At 41.1% G+C, this 25,956-nt stretch overlaps 1 long non-coding RNA gene across 1 annotated transcript in view; it reads left to right on the forward strand.

Annotated features, from left to right (window-relative positions):
• The window catches only part of LOC128563888 (uncharacterized), a 65,594-nt gene that overhangs the window by 35,456 nt on the left and 4,182 nt on the right, over nucleotides 1–25,956 (forward strand). The window contains exon 2 of the long non-coding RNA XR_008373916.1: nucleotides 19,982–20,096. This is a non-coding gene — a long non-coding RNA (uncharacterized LOC128563888). The remainder of the gene's footprint in view (nucleotides 1–19,981; nucleotides 20,097–25,956) is intronic.

A 25,956-nucleotide genomic window follows, 5' to 3' on the forward strand; every position in this document is an offset into this window, starting at 1 on the left:
TAGAGAATCCATCATAGCTTAAAACCTCTGATGCTAAGTTATGCTAGATCCTTACAAATTCTCTATAGCTTCCCTGACTCTATACAATATACTAAAAATATCTCATCCCCACTATACATGTATTACTCAAATATTATGTGAGGATTTAGGAGAGATACTTTAGCTTATCAGGAGAGAAAATGCTTTGTGAGTAAGTCAGGGGTAAAAATAGACCTTGACTTACTATTTATAACTCTTGGACTCACTTTTTCTCTCTCTTTTAAAATTGTTCCCTTGTTTTATCTCATCTCCCTCTCCTTCCCTTTTCTAATGTCTTAAGTCCCAGGAAATATCCTTCAGAATGCAGACCTTGTTTAGGTGTTTAAGCAGAAGCAGAATATTTATTCAGTCACAAAGCATATGTGACCTGCAAGGTGTCATCAGAGGAGCAAAGGAAAGTCTTTCATCTGCTCATTATCCTTCCCCCTGAACTAGTACAGACCTCTGTAGACTATGGACTTAGGTTCTGAACAGGGCAGCCAGAGTTATCTGCAGCTTCCTGATCTCCTTCTGCCTTGTCCTCATGCATCTCATGATTGCTTAGTCCATCCTCTAGAATCCAGGCTAAGAAACTAAGAATTCCCATGGTCAACACAGGTCGACATATTCACTACCTGACTGATTCTAAAAAAGCATTTTCCCAAAGGGCAGAAAACCCACATCTTTGTGCAACAACATTCAAGACCATTCCCCTGCATTCCTGGAGTACCAGGCTCTACACAGGTGCTGGTAATGGGAGTGAGGACGTTCTTGAAAGCCCTTGTCCTCATAATGCTATAATCTCTTAGAGCAGCAGTTCTCAACCTATGGGTTGTGACCCACAGGAACTGTATTAAAGTGCCGCGGCATTAGGAAGGTTGATAACCACTGTCTTAGGGAGACTTATTATGTAATCACACACCTTTTGATCAAATTACAATGGTGTTAGGTGCTATCAAAAGTTGCACAAATAAACATTTAATTATATTGATGCGCGATGTTAAGGAAGCTTACAGGATGATTGGTTTGAACCACAGTTGTACTTACCCAAGGCCTCTCCACCTCCATATGACAAAGCTGCAATTTTGTTCTGTGGTCCTGAAATCTTTGCAAAGGAGAAGGTTTAGATCACAGGGTCTAGATGAAATGGGGCTTAGAAAGAACCTGGAAACCAGTAAAGCAGGATATTCTAATCTACTTTTAAGCTGATGCCTCTGAGTGAGTGGCTTAGCTTCTGGGGATTAGAGAAACTCAGAGGTTGGAGAGTGATGGGTATCTAGACTCATCAGATTTACACACGGACCCTGAGACAATCTTTGGAAGTTTGTGCAGGGGAGCATAGCTCTTTCATAGAAGAGCTGAAGTCTAGGCGAGATGGATAGCCTCTCAAATGGGGTTTGTAGCTTTCAGACTGAGAGCTGGAGAGGGCTGAAGAAGGAAGTTGCATCTCTCTGGGTATTCAGACCAGGCAAGTCAAGGTCTGGAAGGTGACAATACTGTATTCTCTCTCTTCTGCCTGATCCACTGACTACTGGTAATGGGAAGATTCTAGAGTTGATTCATGCTAGTGGTTCTCATATCTGAAACTAGCATTGCCTGGAAGGTTGAAAAATGTAGAAACCCAGGTTGTGGATTTCCAGACACAGAATTAGGGCAATCTCAGAGGATGGGAATGGGCATGGGGAATGTGTATGTTTTTAAACATTTAGGCTAAACCCCATGTGAAGGAGCCCAAGGATGAGCCTGAGCCAGTCAAACCACATGTGGTGGATGCCATCATTCTGTTCAATGTTCTTTTTTTTTGAGACAGAGTCTCACTCTGGCATGCTGAGTAGAGTACCATAGCATTATAGCTCACATCAACCTCAAACTCTTGGGCTCAAGAGATCATCTTGCCTCAGGTTTTCTATCCTTAATAGAGATGGGGTCTTGGTATTGTTTAGGCTAGTCTTGAACTCCAGAGCTCAGGAAATCCACCCACTTTGACCTCCCAGAGTGCTAGAATGATAGGCATGAGCCACCATGCCTGGCCCTTCTGTTCATTCTTTTAAATATAGTAATTATTTCTGGAATATTCCTTAGAAAATTGTGCTTTCAATATTTTAATTTTTGTAAATTTATGCTCCCTGGAATCAGGTCAAAAATACTTTTAAGACTGTGCTTCTTTAGCAAATTAAATGTCTGTTTCTTATCCTAGAGTGAATACTTTGTTAAGGTGCTCATTCCTGTGAGGTTGCTATGTGTGTGTGTGTGTGCCTGTGTGTGTAAACATGCTCATGCAGTGTTTTCAGTAGTTGCTTCCAAAGAGTTGATGGTTTGAGTCACGATACTCTCAGATATCCCTGGATATGGTTCTGTGTGGGGGTTTCTCAGTCCCATTTTGGTTACACAGATGAGACACAGAGCTCCATATAGGGTGAGGTGCTTTGTTCAGTGTCAAAGGCTATTATCATTTACCTCCAAAGAGAACTATTTGCCACCATGATTTTTGTTGGACTATTGTAAAACATACTCATTCGTTTTATCAAGAAATACTTAGCTAGCACCTGCCACTTGCTACATATTATGTTCATGCTAGGGATTCAGAGATGAACCGAGGCCTGACAACGGACCACAGAGGATTTGGATTTAGTTGAGGAAACATTCAGGTTAAGGGGCTGTAACTCCAACATAATGTCATAAGAAATTTGTGTTCAATTCTCTAGCCTCCACCTAGCACCTGACACTTACAAGATGTTCATTGCCTGTGAAGGGTTCCCTTGGAGTCGAGCGCACTAGCACCAACAGTTCCGACTGGTTTTCCCAGTCCTCTATTTGATTTATTTTACTTCCATGAGGTAGGGCTGGGAGCTCTGGTTCAGCCACATGTATGCTGTTCCCATAGCTATATGATCACAGTGACTAATTCATCAAAAGTTAAGTTTCTAAAGCCTAATGGAGTAATGTTTCTGACTGACACACTTTTTTCCTTTCAAAATAACCCAGAAGATTTTAAAGTCATTCAACTTATTACCATTTATTACTATTCTGTGCCCAGAGAATATGCTAAGTATTTTACATAAATTGTTTAAATTTTGCAACAATCATTTGAAGTCTTTATTATTTCCATTTTCCAGATGGGGAAGTAGAGCTGAACTAATTTTCCAAGTATACAGTTAGAAAATAGGATTCAAGGGCAGCGCCTGTGGCTCAGTTGGTAAGGCGCCGGCCCCATATACCGAGGGTGGAGGGTTCAAACCCAGCCCCGGCTTAAGTGGAACCAAAAAATAGCTGGGCGCTGTGGCAGGTGCCTGTAGTCCCAGCTACTTGGGAGGCTGAGGCAAGAGAAAAGCTTAAGCCCAGGAGTTGGAGGTTGCTGTGAGCTGTGTGATGCCATGGCAGTCTACCAAGGGCCATAAAGTGAGACTCTGTCTCTAAAAAAAAAAAAAAAAGAAAATAGGATTCAAGCCTAGATTTGTCTAGTTCCAAAGTCCACAACTGAGATTTTAAAAAGTCTCTGTCACACTGTTTATTTTGATATGTATATGGCTTTGGAAGTTATCATTCATTACTGGAATTTTCAGGACTATTTGATCAACATCTGACGTTAAATCTGTAAGACATTCTCTTGCTTTGTCTTCAGATGCACGTAACTATCTACTGAGCATGTATGTACTTGACAGTATGGCAAACATTAGAGATACAATGTTGAAAATGTAGACACAGAGGTCTAATAAAGCAGATAATTGTAAAAATCAAATTAAATAACTGGCATCTTGTGCCTTCTGTGAAAGGTAAGACCTTACTTCTATTAGATCTTTGAGACCCTGACAAACAATACATGCTGTTCCTTCTTTCCTTGCAGAGACCATCTTGGATCAGGGGGAAGGACAAAGCCATGTATTAAGGAAACTAAAAGTGTCTCACTAAGCACCTCCCTCTTCTTTCAGTTGAGCACATGTTCAGTGTTGAGTCAGTAAGTCACATGAACTTGAAAATGAAGCAAGGGTCTAGGGAGAGAGAAAAATGAGTTTGTCTCTGCGGGCAAAGTCCTCTATTTTTTCCTAGGATCAATGATAATGATTTTGCTCCATAGCACACAAAAGCAGTGGCTTTGAGATGTGGCTGTTGACTAGCAGCAAAAGACCAAGCACGGCAGCTGTGGCCATGACAGAAAACTGCTTGAAGTTTCTCTGTCCACCAGTAGGAAGACTTCGATTTCTCTCTATTTATCCAATCTTGGAGTTCAGAGCAATTGCCACATAGCAGTTTAAGTGATGTGCCATGCCGAGGTGAAGAAGTTTTACTTGGAGTATCAGGATCAGTTGCTAGTATTTGAATTGAGAGGTGAAAACAGGAGTGAGAGTATGAACCAGAAAAGCATATCCCCAGCTTTCTGGATCATAAAATCTCTTGGGCTTTTACCAGTTAATTGTGTTCCTAATTTTCTCATCTGTCTTCTGTGAGTTGGGTGGGGTCAGCAGCTGTGGAGTGGGCTCGGCTGATAGGGTGTTTTGTCCCGGGCTGAGCTGGGCCAGCTCATGAAGTTTGATTACCTGAGGATCTTCAGTTCTGTATTGGGCACAGTTGAGGCCCACAGGTCTCTCATCCTTCTCCTGGGCCAGGGGTTTAGCTGAGGCATATTGCTCTCACCACGATGTCACAGTGCAAGAATCAATGTAAGTGCATGAAGGCTTTGCAAACTTTGGTCATATATGCCCTTTGATACTCCATGGTGAAGTGTGCAGACACAAAGATGGATGAAGAACTGGATCCCTTAATGTGCTCAACCCCAGATCTTATATTAAATATGCTAAATAGGAACAAACATGAGCATACTAACATAGACACATTTATATAAACAGGTATAGGTAAAGATCTATGGACACATTTATAGAAATCAGTATAGTATACATATTTATATAAATATTTTATAAGTAAAAAATATATGTAATTTTTTTCCTTGATTCACTTCTGAAATGTAATCCCTATGGGAGGTAACTCGAGCCCCTGGTTCTTATTGTAAAGAAAATTTGGATCTAAAATAAAAACTTTCTGAGAACTCTTTTGACCTAATCAAGTGTGCACAAGCGAGTTCTCATGTGTGCCTTCCACCATCTTGGGAAAAGCCAGCCTAACTCAAATTTATTTCCAGTGAACTCTGAATCTTTCCCCAGGATTCTTTTTGTAACAGCTTCATTGAGATATAATTAATAAACCATTCAATTTATCTCTTTAAATTGTACAATTCAGTGCCTTTTCGTATATGCACAGAGTTGTGTGGCCATTACCTTAATCAATTCTAAAATATTTTCATCAACTGATAAAGAAGCTCTGTACCCATTAGCTATGACTCTCTAAACCCTCTTTCTTCAGTTTTTGAGGCAATGTTTGGGATAATTTTCAAAAGACATTTCTATTTCTGTGTTTCCCCAGAGTTTTGGAAATAACTACATCATAGCACACACCACATCACAAGGCGACTTTTTGTTTCCTTTTCTGTGTCTTTGATGAATCTGTGACTTCTGTGAAGACAAAGGATTGTGCTTTATTGAACTGTAACTGTCAGCCCAGAGCCTAGTACTTCTTAGGGTTCAACAAGGAAGGAAAGGAGGATGGAAGGAAGGAAGAAAAGGATCAAGCAAGGATGGAAAGAAAAGAGGACTGAAGGGAATTGTCAGATTTTTTTGTTTAGACTGAAGAATATGGTTGGGAAAAAATAGCTGCATGAACTATTTTGACAAATATTAAGGAGGCAAAGGATAGTGATTTTTCAAGCAAAAGAAAAATTTTGAGTTTCAAACAGACATTTTCTTTGAATTAGCATCATTCTGGACATTCCGAGATATCTTTCAGAATCTCTTCCACCGGTTTCTCTACCCAGATCATTGTTCTTTGCTCCTATTAAGATACGTATCTGGCGACTGTCATACCAGGATCCAAAAATAAAAGAGACTCAAATGAGTTAAAAACTTATTTTTTTTGTACAAAAACTGTTAAATAGATGGTTTAGAACTGATAGTGAGGCCTTGCTCTACAAAATTGTCTAAGAAACTTCTCTTATGTTTTATTATTTTCCAGGCTTCTACCTTTAATTGTTCTGTCTATCTAGGATGATTTCCCAGTTTTGCTGATATTTCAACAAACTGAGGAGCTGGGGCTACAGTTTTAAGGGCCCGGAAATTACACACATGATTTTTGCCTCCACTCCACTGGCAGAATTAATCATATGGCCATACCAAGTCTTTATTCTGAATACAGCTACAAATTGAGTATTATTTTCTCTTAAAGAAAGAGGTGGAGGATAAATGTTAAGAGAGAAAGCACTATCAGGCAATATAAAACTAAGTTCTTGTTAATTTTTCTTGTTTTATGTAGTAACAGACCTTGGGGCCTGACAAATTATTGTGACCTTTAAATGTATTTTGGTATATTCTCCATGTTTAGATATTTTTATAGCATGTAAAAGAAAATGGCACCTTTACAGCATTGTTTTCTACTTTTGTAATTGCAAATATAATTCAGCTAAACTACGGTGTAAGTGGGGTTTGGTAAGCTAGCCTGGAAAACTTACAACTACTTACAATATTGTTTCTATGGGAAAATGGCTTTGAATTCTTAACAGAATCTGACAAAGAAATGTACTCCTGGAATGAAATCCATTTGAAAGTTGGGAACTGTTAAATGCACTGAGGTTTGCACACATGAAATAGCAGATGAGATTTATTGGAATGTTTTCTCAGTAATGTCTTACGCAATACTCCAGAAGCTTCCGTGCTCAGCCAAGATAAGTCCAGCTAGAGTTCCTTCCTCTCTCCATATGTTCCTCGGGCACACAACTGTTGGTTTCTCTTTTTCACTTCAAACATTTAGCTTTTCATTGGAAAGTTGTTTAGCTGAAAAGCTGTAGCTGGAGAACAAGTAGAAGATAGACTATGAATGTATTAAGATGTTTGGGTGATGTGCTGGCTCATGGCTGCCTCCTTACTCTGGGAATATGCAAGAAAAAAAGATTTTCTTTAGAAATAACACAAAACATTTATGTTTCCTAACATTAGCTACCTATGGGATTGTTTGATTCCAAAGTTCTGGATAAGTCTGTCAAAGGACTTTTTATAATGCTTTTAAATATTCTTTTGTTCCCCTTTGCCTTGTTCTGTAAGCACATGCTTAGTCTGAGAATTGGCTACTTCAATACTGATTATGTCTGTTCTTAAGCATGACAGTCCCCAAACATGCTCCCAAGGAAAGTACGCTCTGTTGGGAAAGACAGATAGTAAACTCGTATTTATAACAAGATGTGAGGAGGGTTATGTTTGGAGGATTGTCCCTGCTGTGGAGACAGTCTGTAAGGATGATGCTTCAGTCTAAGGGTCATACCATCCTCAAGGGAGGATGAGGCGAGTCAAACTTGCTGCAGAGGCAGGGAGAGGATTCCTGCGTGTCTTACTCAGATGATTACATCTCTGGGAAGAGGAGTGAGAAGAAGAAAAGAGATTCACCTTAACACCATGATCCACCTATGAGAAAATAACTCCCATAGAATTTGGCACTTAAATGTCAAAAACAAATGAACCAATGAATGGTGGAATTTCAGGCAATATTGCTGATAATGAGGAAAAGTATTCTGCCTATCCTAAGAGGTAATGACCCAATGTATAATCTTCTTCCAGATAAGACTAATGCTTTTTAAATTGCTTAGAAACAGCTAAGCTGGTTAAAGGTTAAAGGATTTATTTTAGGTTTTTTTTTTTTTTTTTAAAGCACTGGTGAGGAGATTGGAATGCAACAAAAGTATGAGATCATAAAATTAGAATGTCAATCCCACAGGAACCCTTGGGTCAGTTGTGGCCAAATCTTACATTTAAAACACAGGAAATGAAGTTTCTGCATGTATGTGTATGTCTACATGTGTGTCTGTGTATGTGTGTAGTGAGTTTATAAACGTCCGAGTGGAGAGCTCTAGAAAGAGTCTCCTACCAACCAAAGGAATCTTCCACAATGTGGAAATAAAACAAAAATGATGAGTTAGAATTTTGACCAGAGAGAAGTATACTTGAAAATGAATTGGATGGTGGTTTTGGACTGAACCCAGGATGAATAAGTAAAATGGGTCTCCTCTCAGATGGCCATAAAGAAACTACTTTGCAACGATATGGAAATAGTTGAGAAATCTTTTATTCTTATATATGAAGGGTGCCAAAAAATGTATACACATTTTAAGAGAAAAGAACTATTCTATTCATGCCTGTTGCACCGTGATGCTGGTATTCATTCGATTAATGCCATCTTTTGAGTGAATGTCATACTATGCATTGCTACCATAATTCAATTCAACTTTGAAAAGTATACACAGATAGCAATTTTATATTTTGGGGGGCACCACCTGTATACGTATTAATTGATTCATTTCTTTAAAGCTATTTCTTGAGTAACTAATATGTGTTTAGCATTGAGGATATGGTGGTTAACAAGACAGAATTTGTACTTTTGTGAAGCAGAAGTCTAGTAAGAGATGACGGGTAATTGAAAGAAAGAGTGGTAAATTCTGGGATGGTACACTTCTATTTTGGGGAAGAGAGTGTCACTTTGTCACTCTCCATAGAAAGCTGTGGTGTCATAGCTCACAACAACCTCAAACTCTGAGTCTTAAGCAATCCTCTTGCCTCAGCCTCCCAAGTAGCTGGGACTACAGGTGCCTGCCACAATGCCTGGTTATTTTTTTTAGAGATGGGGTCTCGCTCTTGCTCAGTCTGGTCTCCAACTCCTGAGCTTGGGCAATCCACCTGCCTCAGCCTCCCAAAGTGCTGGGAGGTGATTATAGGTGTGAGCCACGGCGCCTAGTGACATAACTGTTAACTGCCAATGAGCTGTGAATGTGAATGGAAAGGCTGTGTGTCACTTCCGCGTCAGAACGTTTACTTGATAGTGTAAGCACCAGATCTTTCCCTTTGCTATGGCAATCCAGCAATATTTCAAAAAGTGCCTGCTCTATCATCCTGGGGCTGAGTGAAGCCAACAAGGAACAGAGGCCCCAAATAACACGTGATCAATATTTCTCAATTTCCATGAGAAATATAGTCTTTTTTTGTTTTAAGATGAGTTTTTATGCTTCATTGAGATGTAGAGGTTACTTTTTAAAGCAGCATATCCTAGGTACTGTTTCAGATACAAAAAAGGAAACAGAATTTTAAATTTAGTTTAATTAATAATCATTTTAAATTTGCCTTCTCTGTCATGGGTGGTATAGATATGACAGTTAGAAAAATCTGCCCCCCAAGAGCTTAGAGAGCATGGAGGAGACAGACTCATGATCACATAGGTTAGATACCATCAATCGGAGTTTAGTGAACAGAGGCAGTACAGCAGTACAAAGTCCTGTGGGAGCCCGTTCTGCAGCCCAGAGTGGGATAGAGGGCAGGAGAGGTTGAACCTGAACCTGAGAAGATTCCTAGGGGAAAGCAAGATTGCAAAGGTAGGAAATGATACTCAGGGCAATGAAAAGAGCAGGAGGAACAACACAGGGAGATGAAGTCTTGCCTTGAAGGATGGCAGCAAGTATTCTTGTGAGGACCAAGAAATCTGACATTTTCTGGGCCAAGACTGAACAGATGTGCATAGTTAGGAGCGCAGAGCATCAGATGCAAATTTTAGAGCCCATCATCCCAGTGGATTTCCTTCAAAAGCCAAGTTAGAACTAAAGTAAAAATAAACCAATAAAAAACACAATAAACCAGAAATAACCAATATCCAGGCAGAGCTGAGAAAAGGAATAATTTATTATTCCTTGGGAATCGTGACTGGTGGGGGCCAAATGGAGTAACAGGTGTGTACCTGGGCTTCCAGTTCAGACTCTAAACATCTGAAGCCCTGTCTTAGTCTCTGGAAACAATGTCAAAGGGGAAGGAACAGGAGATAGTTCCACATTCCTATGACATCACTATGCACAATCTTAGAAGCCAATAACCTCTTAGAGCTGAAGTTCATAGCTAGATGTCCTTTCTGTGGCCCTTTAATAAGAAGAGAAATATGACAGAGCAAGAATGTCCATTCACCACATGGAATTTCCAAGTGGAAGGTCTGTTTGCAATTATTTGGGTATCAAGCAGAGGGTTCATAAAGATGGCACCCCAGTTTCCCGAAAGTTTCTTCTCTTTACTTCATAATTGATAGACTTGCATTAAAATGCTAATTTTTCTTAATTAAATATATGACAGATTTTTTAATGACTTCATTTTTCTGATTAGATTTTAGTGATTCTATTTTTTCTGCTAATTACAGCATATCTTCCTTCTGAAGTCTATATATGATGTATATTTATATATATGCATATATGTAGGAATATTTGTGTGTATACACAAACACATACGTGTATATATATGAAACTTTAAGAACTTGTCTCTTGGGAGAATGCATCATTGATAAAAACACTTCTGCCTCGAGTTGGTGGTTTCCTGGGACCTCAGTCGCAGTACTTTCTCTCATATTAGGCTGCTTTCATTTCAGAGGAAATAATTATATCCAGGTTGGGCTCTGTTCAGTGGGGCATGGACTAGACCAGAATGGGTCTTTTCCTGAACAGAAAAAGAAAATTGAAAAGAAAAAAGAAAAAGCCTGCCATGCCAGACCTCAAATTATCTAAATGCATTTTCAACGAAAAGGTTGGTGGCTTGTTAAAGGCGATGACCTTTGAAGGAAAAATCCATTGAAAAATCCCATTTTCCATGCTGCAAGGTTAGGAGAATAAATTGCACTTGAGGAGGAGGGGGGAAACCTCTCCACATTTAATAAAGCAGGTGGCCTCATTTGAATTTTCCCATTAGGTCTCCTGGAGTGATTTTGGAAATATGTTGTCCTTGCAAACTGTAACTCAGCCTTGGCTCTCTGACTATAGGACTCACACAGTTTTTCATGAGCAGTAGAATTAGTCTGGATGACTTGAAAGGTCCAGCAGGAAGTTATTTGTTATAGTGTTGGATTTTTTATTTGCCATAGAATATTAAATAAGTTTCATATTTTCTGCAGAATATTAATAATCTGAGTTGCTAGTTGACAAATGCCTCCCATCCCAGCCACTCTGTTCTTTTTTTTCCTCTCATCCTGTTGTCCTGCCTCAAGGGTTGATGGGGACGTTTTCACCACACACGCAGGAAGGGGATGTTCTAGAAGAGCATCTAATTGTGATCGGCTGGGTGTTAAAGTCCCTCCCAATCAGCCCAATACAGGTATTCCCACTCCACATGACGGGGCAGGCCCCATGGAGTTGGTCACATCCTTTCGTTTGTTCATCCAACAAATGAATATTGCAGGAACTTGATATGATGGGACAGACGTAGCCCCCATCCTCATGCAGTGCACAGTCAGGAGATAGAGACTCAAATTAGGCGAATCATTAACTCATTGCAATTGTGGAAAATATTATGAAAGAGAAGTATAAGATGTAATGAGGGAGGGTTGTATCAGAGGGAGTCATACGCGTGGGTGCCCCCACACAGCCTAATCGTTTGATGCATTTTCAAACAGATGTAAAGAAATACTTACAGTTTGTTTAATGGAGGCTAGAAGAAACTAATGAGAAACAAGGTTCACTCCCTTTTACGAAAGAAACAACAAACAAGCTCTTTGAAGGATACACGTGAGAGCACAAATAAATGTTGACGTGGACAGGCACAATTTAATTATGTGCTTTTATTGGAGGATCTCAACAAACTGTTCACAATGACAGGTCCACTGGGCAGAGGAGTCTAGACCTTCCAGACACCTGCCTTTCATTTTTGTTTGAGTGATAACCCAGTTCTTCTTCTTCTTCTTTTTTTTTTTTTTTTTTGTTCGCAAACTCTTGGGCTCAAGTGATTCTCTTGCTTCAGTCTCCCGAGTAGCTGGAACTACAGATGCCTACCATAATGACCAGCTATTTTATTTTTTGGAGATGAGAGTCTCACTCTTACTCAGACTGATCTTAACTCCTGAGCTCAGGCAATCCACTGGTCTCAGACTCGCAAGAGTGCTAGGATTGCAGGCGTGAGCCACCGCACCCAGCTTTCATGACCCAGCTCTAATGTCTGGGCTATGGGTGCACAATTTCTTTCTTTGTCATAGCTAGGAAACATACAGAAGGCCTCCAGAGCATCCACATATCCTAATAACTCCCATCTTTTAATTTTTGCTGCTCCCATTGGGTCTGTATGATCCTGTGGCTCTGTAGTTTATGGGGACTCTCAGAAATAACTGGGTGAGATATGAAGATAGTTGGAGATCATCCTAAGGTGGGAGTGGGTGAGGAGGAGCAAGAATTAAAGAAATGCATTCTGTTAATGGCCATCCCACCTTGTCTGTAAACCATGGGGGCAGATAAGGAGTTATAAATTCTCAACCACACAGCTGACCTATGGACATTTGTGGAAGAGAGTGGGGGAACTTGAATTAAGGAAAAGTGTCAACACCTCCTCTTCTGCCCTGGTCACTTATACTCTCTAGCACCACAATTATTCTCTCCACTGGGAGGTGTGTAATGCCCCAACCTGACCTTAGCCTGCTCCAGGGAGCTCCAGCAGAAAGCTGAGGCCACATGGTGCAGGTGGAGCTCATATTTGGGCGCATTCTCTAGGGCTGAATGCCATTTTGATTCCTTTGAATTGTGTTCAATGTGCAAATATTACCTATTAATTCTCTTGGTCAGGGAGCTCCTTGAAGGGAGAGTCTGTTGCATTTACATGTGTCCCCCTAACTCACAGTGGGTGTCAATAAATGGTTAATGAATAAAGAGAGAGAACTTCTTTGGTTAGCTCTGGCCAGGCTTTGCAGACTCTGGGAGCTGGTGGGAAGTCCTTTTAATCCAAAACAAAAACACAGATAGCAGTAGCCTGGAATATGGCTGGGCTGGGGGGACACGCAGCAGCTGAGGGAGGTGGGCGGTACAAACAGAGGGCAGGAGGCCAGAGCCCACGACCTCCATGTAGCCAAACTCCCAAGAAACTTATTTTGAATTAATAAAAATTATGTGCCAAAACAGTTTGACCCATGAATTCATTTCCCCTGCCTGAAGCAGAATCAATAATCTAAACCTTTCTGGCAAAGTGTTTTATACTTTCCTGTAGTTCTCGCTTTCGCTTAAGTTTCCTTTTGCAGTTTCCCAAGCTGGAAGGCACCTTAAGAGATGTGTTATAAAGCATTCAAAATATATATATTGAAAGAAATAACTGGTTCCCATTTTGCTCGATTGGTTATTGGGATTCAGAATTTCAACATATGCATTTCTTAAAAAGAATACACACTAGGGTTGGACTCAGAATGGCAGGAAATATTTCCTTCCGTTTACACTCGAGGGCACTTTCTGGAATCAAGACCAATAATCTACATGGTGCCAGTTTTGTTAGTGTACTGTGGAAACCTCAGTTAACTGCTTCTGGTTTCCTTATTTCAATGATGTCTATAGAAAAGGTCAGCAAACCCACAGCTCAAGTCTGGCCCACAACTTGGTCTGTAAATAAAATTTTATTGGAACACAGCCATACCCTTTTTGTTATACATATATTGGCAATGGCCATGTCAACGCTATGCAGAGTTGAGCAAATGTGTCAAAACTATGTGACACATGGAGTTAAAAATAATTATTTGGCCCTTTGCAGGAAAATATGTTGCTCCCCGCTCAAGCTTCCTGAATTAATTAGTGCTCCAAAGGCTGTACAGTCTGAGGAAGTCACCTAATTTGACATGGCGGGGATATTGAGGACCAGAAGGTAAGTGGAAATGAGCTAAGTAAAGGACAACGCTGGAAAGCCCTCAGCCAGGGAGGAATCGGTTGTATCGGAGGAACCTATAGAAGGTACTGTGATCAGAGCTCAAAGAATGTAGGAAGGAGGTGTTCACAGTGAGCTTGAGAAAGCCCCCAATGCCATATCACACAGACTTTTGTAAACCATGATAAAGTTACTACATATTTTGGTCATTTTAACCTTTCATTATTCAGGATATGCATTAAAAATTAAAACAACAACAATAACAAAAAACAACAGGAATATTTGTCACTTCCCTATCTGTTATCTCCAGGAATGTTACGTTCTGTCACTTGTCCCTATCCCCAATGGGGCATTGCCATCTTGAGAGTCACCTGGCCAGCCTGGCATACCTCCTCTGGTTATTCTGGACACGCAGCTGCTCTCTGGCCCATAATGGGAGCCCAGAAGGCACAAAATGGGGGCTTCTCTGAGGGCTCTCAGATCTGGCTATGGGACACAGGCTTCACAGCCGGCTTGCACCAGAGCTTCTGTGATGCTTAGAGCCAGTGCCGAGGCCAACTGGAGTGGGTGTCAGCAAGGAGAACACAGACCCACAAAGGCCACTCCCACTGTTCCAGGTCTCGTATTCTGACACAGAGCCCCACTGACTGAGCACTAAAGAAGTCTTTCTTCCTGTCTCTGTTTTCTGGGACTGCAGCCTGAATAGAGGCTGTAGGACAGGGAATAGTTGATGGTGACGGTTGGGTATGGGCTTTGGAGTGAGAAGGAGATTTAAATTTCTGTCTTCAGACTTACAAGCTGTGTGACGTTAGGCAAATGAATGACCCTCTTTGAACCTTAGTTTTGATATCAATAAAATGGAGAAATGATATTAACTTTGGAAGAATTGCAATAATGACATGAGATGAAGGACACAAAATGCCCAGCGCAGAGCCCGGCTTCCCAAACCAGTGCTTATTAATTAAGGATGATTTCATTGGGTTTTTGCTGGATTGTTTGCATATCATCCTCTCTCCTTCTCCAAAAGGACAATGTTACAAAGAATATTTGACATGACTGAGCTGGCAGCACGGCAGCATCACACGCTTGCAGCGCGTGGCCTGGGATTACATCAGAGACATCGTCTTCCCAGCTCGCCTCGCCACGCCTTCAAACAAGTGCACCGTCTGGCACAAAGACCAAGAAAAGGTTGCAGTCCCTTGAGGTTGGAAAAGAAAGCAACTGCAAAGAAACAAACTATTAATATTAATGTTCCAGGAAAAGAAGAAGAGAAAAAGGATTCAAGCACCCAGAAAGAATGACTCTATCAGCTTTGATGCGTTCGTTTGCACAGGACCGGAGCAGCGTGGGGAATAGAGTAGAGAGGAGGAGGGAAGTGAGGAGGTGGGCTGGCCTGGCAGCTTCTGAGAGATTATGTGAGCTGTGGGGAGTAGGTTTTGTCTAGACAAAAAAAATCAGCCAGCCACACTGCCATCTGTAGCCATCAGAGAATAAGTGGATGCTGGTGTCCTATTTGTTGCAATTAGTGGGCACAGGATATTTACTCTAAAGAACTATTGCTGTGCCCAACCTAGGCTGTGCCTTGTATCACCAATATCTCTCCTACGTGTCCCCTCTGTGGACTCCTTCAAGTGAAATTCTTCAGTCTCTCTTTTGAGATCTTGTTGTACTTTTTAACTGTTTAAGAATCCAGTCTTTGCAGTTTGACCTAGATTTAACCCCTGTCAGTACCTCTGTCTGGCTGTGCCACATTGGGTAGGTTATTCCTGCTCACAGAACCCCTGTTTTTTCTTCTACAAGTAATTTAAGTAGTATAGTAAGGTGAGGACGTAGTTTGTAAGGAATTGAAAAGAAGTACAGGGCCTAACAATAGTAGTTGGTGCTATGAATGACAGAGTTCATTCTCTTCTTCTTCCCCATGTCAGCGACAGCACGGAGCTACAGCCAATGAAAATGTCTCAGACTAATACGTTCCTAGAAGCACAAATGTTGCAGACCCTTTTGAAAAATCCAAGCTTCCTTGCAAATTCGGCAGGTAAAGCCTCCAGACAGTGAGGGAACTTTGAGCCCTTTGTTCAGATAGAAACTGAGAATATCCACTCCCCACCAAATAGAGAAAAGATCCCTGACATGCAAAGAAATAGTCCAGCACATGGGAAGCCCAGCATCAAATTAAAAGAACTTAGACAAGGCTAAAAGAAGGGGAATTGGATGGGAGCTGAGATGATATCTAATTAAGTGTTTCCATTATTCCCTTCGTATGAGAAATTAGGGGTATATAGCTGAAGCCCACCAAATAATAGTTATGGTCTGTTGTATGTAACATTACTTTAGTTAATTCTCTGTTAAAGTCTATTTGTCATGAAAGGAAGGTGGGAGACCCTGCTTAAGCTCCGTACTGGTGTAGGCAGCAAAGCGGTGAGAGGAGAGAGAGAGAATGGGTCAGAAGTAGAAATGTGTAAAACATGATTTTTAAGGCCAGAAAGACTAGGGTGGGGTATTTTCTTGAGGAAATACCAAATACTAAGACAGAATATATAATTTGGGGTCTTGACTAGAAAACTTTGATGCTAGCATAGGCATGTAGAATTGACCCTGCAGGTCGAGGAGAACCTCTGAAAGTTCTGAGAAAGGGTAGTGACATGTCTCAAGCATGGGAGGTGAAATTGAATTAACAAATTAGTTAGAAAACAGGATAGTTATTATTTACAACAATTATTATGTTCAACTCAAGAAAAAAATCCCCTGGTATAGAGCCTCATGTACTCAACATGTGCTCGCTGAATTTTTATTTTGAATATAAAATTGTTCAGTAACTCAGATTTCTGCTGGCCTCTCCAGATTTTTAATATAAAATAACTTTGCATTTTATTTAACTCTTCAGTAAGCTACCAAGTATTTCTCCTACATAAACCCAGTCTAACAGATGAGATGAAGTTAGAAATTGTGATATCCCTCCAGCCTCGTTCCTCCACCTGCTTCTGTCTTTCACCAAACTCATCTTTTCTATAGATTCTGAATTAAAATGGATATTGATGGTACTGATGATGGGGACACTTTTATGCAAGGGTGCCACAGGGTTCCCACTGAGCCTGTAGAATGAGTAGATGCTACGGGGGAGATGGGTGGAGAGATAATCAGAAGAGGCACTAACAGTTACTCTAGAGGCTGAGGCAAGAGGACTGCTTGAGCCCAGGAGTTTGAGACCAGCCTGGACAATACAGAAAGATCCCTATCTCTGAAAAAGATAAAGAAAAAAAAAAGAAAAAATGAAAAGGTACTAACAGTATAATTTAGGGAATTGGGGGAAGATTCAATGATAAAGATGGGAATTCAGTTGGACTTTTATGAGAGATAGATTAGTTTTGGGGAAAACTAGAGGATAGGTACAGACCAAACTGGGAGAAAGAATTAAAGCTGCTGAAAGAAGCCCTGAGGGTCAGCGCAGTATTTGGGAAGTACATGCACTTTGGCATCAGCCAAGGCTAAATTCTGATTCTTTCACAGAATAGCTCTTGCAGGTGTCATCAAAGCCCCCAAGCATCTTGTTCAAAGTCATCCTTTTCTTCCTCAAGGAGATGGGGTGACTGAGGATTCATGAGGAGCTATGCAACTTGTCCAGGGCCATGTACCTAGATGCCACCAGAGGGAATCTGGCCAGGCAAGCGACTCCTTCGCATCCCATGAGCTTGGGGAAGATCATGACCACTGTGGACTGTCTGCAGAAACTGGGATAATTTTACCTACCATGAAGGGGTTGTGTGATGATAAATCAACAATATATGTGAAAGGACTTGGGACTATGTCTATTCTATACACATATCTACTTTTGTGGGTTTTTATGCTTCCTGGTTCTCTTCTTAACTCCCAACACCTAAAATCTTGAAACTAGACATAGGCACCTATTTTGTTGGCCATTTCACTGGGCTATGTAATAGAACTCTTTATGTAGCACTTTGCTGTCCTGAAAATGTTTTGATAGGTATTATTTTATCTGCTCTTCATAGCACCTCTGTGAATTGTGTTCTTATCCTGGTTTTACAAATGGAGATATTGAAGATCACTGTTGCACAGCCAGTATTTACTGGTAAAACTAAGCCTTTTGGTTTAAAATGCTTTTTTCAACCATAGACAATATTGACGCTACTGTGAAGACTCCTCTGATTCTGGTTTCAATACCCAATGTAATTGCAGTAGCCTAGAAACTACATTGAATATCCTCTCAACCTGGTTTTCCACGGGTGTCTTGCCATTTGACCTGGAGACCAGGAAGATGAGAGTGAAATAAGAATGGAGGCTGGGCTGCTCTGTATTGGTTAAGAAAGTTTCTTCGTGTCAGCAACCCTTAATACAAAGCCATGCATATCTAATGAATTATTAGCTACTAAGAATTGCTTCCAAGCGCCTGATGGAGAGAGAGCACCCTTCTTCTTCTCTCTCCTTTCTGGTGTGCCCATATATCTAGCAATAGTGGTAGAAGTTAGAGATTTCAACAGCTTTCTCCCTGTGCGTGCACAGGGATGTCTTGCTTACAGTCTCCTGACTGACTCCTTTCCACTAATGCCATGTGCATTTTGTGTCCTGCCCAGATTTCTTTCTTGATTCTGGTCATGCTTTTATCCCTGCTACTGCAGGAATGAAAACTTCCAGAATTCTGTCTCAATTTTGTCATATTGTGGCTACTCCATCACCATTCCACTCTCTACTTAAGCAACCCTGAGACCAGTTCCCAGGTTAAGCACCATTGTAGAGTCATGTGGTTCCTCCTCTGATATTACCTATCAAAAAGGTCTATGAGGCTGGGCAAGGGGGCTCATGCCTGTAATCCCAGCACTCTGGAAGGCTGAGGTGGGTGGATTGCTTGAGTTGGGGACTAGCCTGAGCAAGAGTGAGATCCTGTGTCTAAAAAAAAGAGCAAGGCATTGTGGCAGGCACCTGTAGTCACAGCCACTTGGGAGGATGAGGCAAGAGGATTGCTAGAGCCCAAGAGTTTGAGGTTGCTGTGAGCTATGAAACTATGGCACTCTACTGAAGGGTGGCAAAGTGAAACTCTGTCTAAAAACAAACAAACAAAAAAACAGAAGCTTTATGCACCTTGGCCACCAGAGTACAAGAGTTCCTTGGCAAGTATTGAAGTATTGAGCTAACTTCTGATGGAGATGAAGGAGGCCGGACACAATGCCATGATGTGACTTTGTCAGTGGGAGAGCCACCACTCATTACAGGTTTCTGCCTTTACCAAATATTGCCGAGGTTCCCTCCGTGGTGGCTCTGTTGTAAGAACTGATAAAGATAAAAAGATAAGTTAGAGTATATATGAAATAAAATCTAGTTTACCACAAATCAGTGAACTTTTATTCCTGCTGTCCTAATTACCTGTGGATGTTTTTCTTGTTCTATAAACTTTTGTCTATCATAAAAAATGAATTGTACTGGTCGACTGTGTCATCTGTAGAGAACTGTGGAAACTAATTAAAAACAAAACCAAAAGCCACAAATGTAATTATTACATCATGAGATAAAGATAACATTATCTGATGCCATTACATATATCAAGAGCAAATTTTAATTAGAACCCCAGGTGGTAACGAAGAACCAGGTATAAAGAAATGTTACCTTTACTGCTTATTTGCAAAATAATTATGTATCACAATTATTGCCTGAGTACACACCAGATTTCTTGAGAATGTTCCTTGAGAGGAGGAAGACTGTTCTTATTCTTGGCCTGTGCAACACAAATAAATAAACACATAAGCCTTACCAAGACCGGTTTGCTGAATCTGATATTGAAGGCGTGCAAGATTTAAGACCATTTGAAACATGCAATCATCAAGTACCGAGAGATTAGATTTCACTCTTTCTACTTTCTTTAAAGCATAAATATGACATGTATCTGTAATGGCAAAGAAATAAATATTTTAAAGTATCTACTTTTGTCTTTACTCACCATTTATTATACTATTTTATGACTCTATGTGCATGGATAAAATACATAGTTCATTCCAGTACAATATATCCAAATGATGGTCATGTACTAGTACATATTGTATACAGCTTGATGTGGTGCTGGGAACTCGCTAAGCTTCCTAGTAAATAATTCCTAAAAGACCCTTTCTAGAACCAAGCCGCATGCTGTCTTCATCCTGAGACCAGGAAACTGGAAGAGAGCAAAAATTCAATAGGATAGGTGACAAGTAGGAATGTTTACATCTTTAAACATCCATTGCTTCTCTGCATCTGGCTAGAATGCTGTGTGGAAGAGGACTCTGATGCCGTGGCCTGGTCCAAGGGAAGTATGTCATGAAGATGATGGGTGATCGATGTCTGTAATGGTCATCGTGGTGCCCTGACAAGTGTCAGGTGAGTTTTTGTTTTTGCTTAACTTTCACTAGGGTGGAATCCAGATTTCTGTTTTCTAACCCCAGTTACCACTCCCCACACCCAACACATGACTAAGTTGCTGTGTGATCTTGGGCAAGCTCTTTTACTTCTCTGAATAGCTTCTCTTTCAAATGGGAACATTCACCCCCAACTCTAAGTATAGCATGAGACTATGGCAGAATAATCAGTCTGAAACTATTGTACAGAACCTTGGATAAAAAATATAGACCCAGTTAATACGTCTTCTTTTCTTCATGTCCATGTAACATTTAGACAACCCAACTCAAGGTAGAGAAGGCAGAGAAATCACAACTCTAATCAGTTTTGCAGCTTATTTATAACTCTCATTTAAAAAAAACAAATTAACAAATAAACCTCTAAACAAGGATAAAGATAAAGTTTTGCTTAGGAAATATTGATTTAGCCCTGCTGTTACAGACTGAGGGAGGGTTTATGTTCCTCCCAAGTTTATTTGTTGAAGCTCTAGTCCCCAAGTGATGGTATTTGGAGATGGCACCTTTGGGAGGTAATTAGCTTTAGATGAGCTCATGAGGATGGGGCCTCCATGACAGGATCAGAAGAGGATAAAAGACTGGGGCTTGCTTTCTCTCTATTGTCTGAGGAGACAGTGAGAAGGTGGCTGTGTGCAAGCCAGGAAGATGGGGCCCTCACCAGAACCCACTGGTGCCGATACCTTCATCTTGGGCTGCTCATCATTCAGAACTGTGAGAACAAAGTGGTTGTTATTTACACTACCAAAGCCTATGGTATTTTGCTATAGCTTCCTAAGAAGCTACGTGTATGGCACTTTACATGCTTGGCTTTGTTGTAAATATTTGAACTGCTTCAAGTAAACAACAGAATTTCCAGTTCTTGAGCAGTTTACCTTCTAGTGTGGAGAGACAGACAATACACCAATGTATAAAATGATAAATGCATGAAGGAATACACAATAAAATACACAGATGTGGATAGTTACAGTAACAAACCAGTGTCAGAGTATCAGGTGGTAGATCATAAATGCTATAAAGCACAAGTCAGTAGGATTGAAGGGACAGCGAGTGCAGGTGGGAAGGTGGCTAATTCAGATAAGGTGACTGGAAGGGAGGGTGGCTGATGGCTCAACATTGGGCCCAGAATGAACGAAGTGAGGGAGTTGGCCCCGTGGTTACTTGAGGGGGAGGCTATTCCAGGTAGAGTATAGTAATTCCAAGATTGGGTTCTCTGAGCTCAAGAAACAAGAACGCAAACACTACAGTTTCTCCATTTCTGCCAGCTTTTTCACTCAAGGGCATTTCTGAGGGGTAGCTCTGCCAAATAGCCATGTATTTCAATGGCCCTGAAAAGTCATGCTTGGGTGCTTGCCCATTAAGGAGCTCATACTTCTCTTGTTACCACCTCCTGCTAATTTTCCATGTTCGCTATTAAAAATATATATTTAGACCATAGTGGTGTTACCCTTGCCCTGTAAGTAAACAGAATTTCTTTTTCTTACAGCAAATAAATCTTTTACTGTTGCAGAGTTTAATTTATTGCAACAGTGGTAGAAAGAAACAGGAACCTTGGTTAAAAGGTGCAATCTTTCAAGCCATTGATGTGCCCGGGTCTTGTCCAGGGCAGTTTCTCAGGCAGGGTGTGGAGCCTGGCTCCTCCTCACTCCTCTGCATCTTCCCTGCCCTCCTCCTCTTCCTGAGCAATACAGCCTCTTATGTGACAAGAGCAGCGCTCCGTGTTACATCCCTGCTGTGTGCTATGGAGTTCTATATGGTGTATTCACATCTGCTCAGCCTTCTCAGTCCTTACAGGAGTATAACTGAGGCAATTCGGTTACCTCGCATTTGGTTTATTTACATTTGCTCAGCTTTCTCAGTCTTTACATTAAGACATACCACATAAGACTGGGGCAATGACAGGCAATAAAGCAGGTAAGGTGTTCAGCATACTGCCCGGTACATAGCAGTTGCCCCCCCGAGCTGTAGCTATCATTATCACTACATTATTCAATCCTCATAAAAGATGTAAGAAATGGGTGTTATAATCCTCAATTTATGGCCCACAGACCTTAGTAATGTCTCCAACTTTACTCTGCCTGTTTTAGTGCAAGTTAGGACTTAAATCTCAACCCAGCTCACGCTGAAGCCTGTGCTCTTTTCCTTACTGCATTTACTCTCTGCACCGTATCTCCCTTACACACAGAAATGCACACCTGAGTGCACACGTAGACACATGCATGTGCATACACAGGTGTAGCTCCGAGGGCTCTTTTGAAGAATACGTGCTTTATGTGTATGTGTAATTGTGTCAAACACAAATTAAGGTAATTTTAATTTTGATCAGAAGACATGACGGAATAGAATGTTAACAAGCCAATAGCGCCAGTTAGGAAATAGTCCAGGGTATGTGATAAGGTGATGGCAAACTCAGAGAATAGAGTGATTGTGATAAGCAGACACGGCGGGAAGAGTGAGGCAGGAAGAGTGAGTCAGGAAGTGTGTGGTGATGGGCTGGAGCAGCGGAGAGGGCGGAGAGGGCAGGGCGTCACAGGTAAAGAGCTGAAGGCCTGTGCAGAGACCAGGAGGGGGTGTGTGTGTGATTGCATGTCAAAGTGAGGAGACAGTACTTTTTGCAAAGGACTATCCATGGGAGAGGTGAACAATGGGGCCCGAGGGCTTAGAAAGTTTCACTTTGGGGTGCAAGGTCCTGTCTACACACGTGGGGACTCAGGCATGTAAGTAGAAGATAGATGAGGTGAATAGGGTAACATGGGGTAGAACCAGATAGGGGGCCTGAAGCAACATGTGTTGTGTAAATCTCATCATCAATTTATCAGTCAGTGTGCTCCAGAGATGTAGAACCAATAGACTATATTATATATGTAGAAAGGGATTTATTACGGGAATTGGCTCCTGTAATTTTGGAGGCTGAGAAGTCCCATGATCTGCTATCCACAAACTGGGGACCAAGGAAATCCAGTAATGTATTCCTAGTCCAAACACAAATGCCTGTGAACCAGGGGAGTCAATAGTGTAAGTCCCAGTCCAAGTCCGAGAACAGGGTGGTGGGGGGAGGTGAGGGAAAGTAGTGTAAATCCTGGTCAGAGACCGAAGGCCCAAGAAACAGAAGCACTGGCTTTCCAGGGTAGGAGAAGATGCATATCTCAGATAAAGCAAAGAAAAAATTCACCTTCCCTCACTCCCCAGTTTTTGTTTGTTTGTTTGTTTTTGGCTCTCACCAGGTTAGATAACGTGACACCCACCTGCATAGGTGAGGGCAATCTTATTTACTCAGTCTACTGATTAAAGTGCAAATCTCTTCCAGTAACAGACAACACCCAGAGATAGTATTTTATTAACCATCTGAGCATCCCTTAGCCCAGTCAAGTTGAAACAAAAAGTTAGCCACAACAATAGCTAAAAAGCTGCCGTGTGGGAATTAACATGATTCAGACCAGGGATGGATAAAAGTAATAAATTTAGTGTAATTTCTCTTTCTTGTTTATCTTCCCCTTTTCCTTTTCTTCTAGCTTCTAGTCACCAACTCTTATATTATATATATTGGTCATCTATTTCATCTATTACTGTGTAACAAATCATCCCAAAATTCAGTTTCATACACACACACACACATATGTATATATCCCTACCATGATTTATGTGAGTCAGGACTTCAGGAGCATATTGGCTGGATGGTTCAGGATCAGAGCCCCATATGAGATCTCAGCCAAGTATTGGCTGAGACTAAGTCATCTAAAGCCTTGTCTGGGGCTGCAGGACCTCCTTCAAGGTAGCTTTCTCCTAGGACTGGTAAATTGGTTCTAGCAAGTTGGTTTCTTTCCATGTGGGCCTCTGCATAGGGCTGCTTGGGTCACCTTACAATAGGCAGCTGGTTTTTCCCCTAAGCATGAAATCTAAGCAAAAGAGAACCTTAAAAAAAAAAAAAAAAAAAAAAGGGCAGCACCTGTGACTCAGTGAGCAAGGCGCTGACCCCATATACCGAGGGTGGTGGGTTCAAACCTGGCCCCGGCCAAACTGCAACAAAAAATAGCCGGGTGTTGTGGTGGGCACCTGTGGTCCCAGCTACTGGGGAGGCTGAGGCAAGAGAATGGCCTAAGCCCAGGAGCTGGAGGTTGCTGTGAGCTGTGATGGCACAGCACTCTACCAAGGGCAATAAAGTGAGACTCTGACTCTACAAAAAACCAAACAAACAAACAAAAAAAAACCTAAGACCTTAGAAGGTCTAGCCCAGGTGTCCTCAAACTGCGGCCCACGGGCCACATGAAGTGGTGTGAATTGTATTTGTTCCCATTTTGTTTTTTACTTCAAAATAAGATATGTGCAGTGTGCATAGGAATTTGTTCATAGTTTTTTTTTTAAACTATAGTCCGGCCCTCCGACAGTCTGAGGACAGTGAATTAGCCCCCTGTTTAAAAAGTTTGAGGATGTCTGGTCTAGCCCCTTCTAAGTCATGTTGCTTCATGGGGCCAAGAACATAAGATGTTAGAAATGATCTCTTTAGACCTGCCTCTGACATTCACAAAAGTCTTCTCTGTTACTGCAGGATCTAGTTAAGATCACTAGGTAGGAAACAAAATAGAAAAGTGAAATCAAAGATCTACATGTAGCAATAAAGAAATTCCCTTTTGTATGCCTCTCTTGGAACCAGTATTGGTCTGGAAGGGGCAACTGGTCGGCTCCTTAGTGTTTTAGTGCCTTAGATAAGGGGTTAGTAGACACATTCTTTAAAAGGCCAGAGAGTAAATAATTCAAGCTTCATAAGCCAGATAATCTTGGGTGTAACTACTCAGTTCTACCACTGTTGTGTGAAAGCAGTCACAGACCATATGTAAAATAATAAGTGTGCTTCTCTTCTAATAAAACTTTATTGAAAAAAACAGACAGAAGGCCACATTTGGTCTGTCCTGGGTTTATATCCTGCCCATCTTCATTTCCTTAGTAAAATATTCTTCTTGCATTTAATTTCACATGCTTCCTTCCTTGTCTTTCCATCTCTGTCCTGCCCATCATTCCCACAGATCTGAGTGTTTTCTGCTGGTACTTAAGGTACAGTCCAGGGTTTCTTTTTCTGGAAATCCTTCCTCTGCTCATCCATGTTCTTCTAGGACTCTGAGTTTACATGTATTAGTCTTTATAGCCCAATTGATTATTTTTATAAGAAAGAGGCCTGGTTGAGTGAGGGGCCTTTCAGCTGAGTCAGAGACCTATTGCAAAGTAGCATCAATGCAAAGAAATAAATAGATATTAATTGGCTTTATGTAGTATAATTAAATTTCACACATCAACCAGAATCACTTTTACTTTTCCAAAATCTGTTAACAACTGTGCCCTACTGCAGTCCTTTCTTTATGCATGTCCTAGTCTGCCCAGGACTGTTCTGGTGTATGCCTTTTGTCCTCCAGCAGTTAAAAATCGTGGTCTCTTTGACTGTCATTAGTGCCCTGGAATTTGCAATAAATTATATGGTCACGTACTTAATGGCATCATGGTCAGCTCTGATACCTTCTTGGTAACTTTCAAGGACTAAGACTGAGTCCTCACTGTTCAAAACCTTTTTTTTTCTTATTTTGCCTCAGTCCCCCAAGCACAGGAGAGTCTTTCATGTGCACATTCCTCTGCCCCATCCCTGCTTCTCTCCACTTAGGAATGGGAAGGGAAAGAAAGAAAGAGCTATTTCCTTCTATGGTTGTTTATAGGGTTTATTTTATGACCCTTTTCACTTAATTATTGCTATTATACTGGATTACAGTCCCTTCTGTGTCATAGGAATGCAAACACTGGTTCTCTTTTGGTGGTACATCTGGATTATATTTTGGGGAGAGGAT

The sequence above is a fragment of the Nycticebus coucang genome, chromosome 13 (genome assembly GCF_027406575.1).
Source record: "Nycticebus coucang isolate mNycCou1 chromosome 13, mNycCou1.pri, whole genome shotgun sequence".
NCBI lineage: Eukaryota > Metazoa > Chordata > Mammalia > Primates > Lorisidae > Nycticebus > Nycticebus coucang.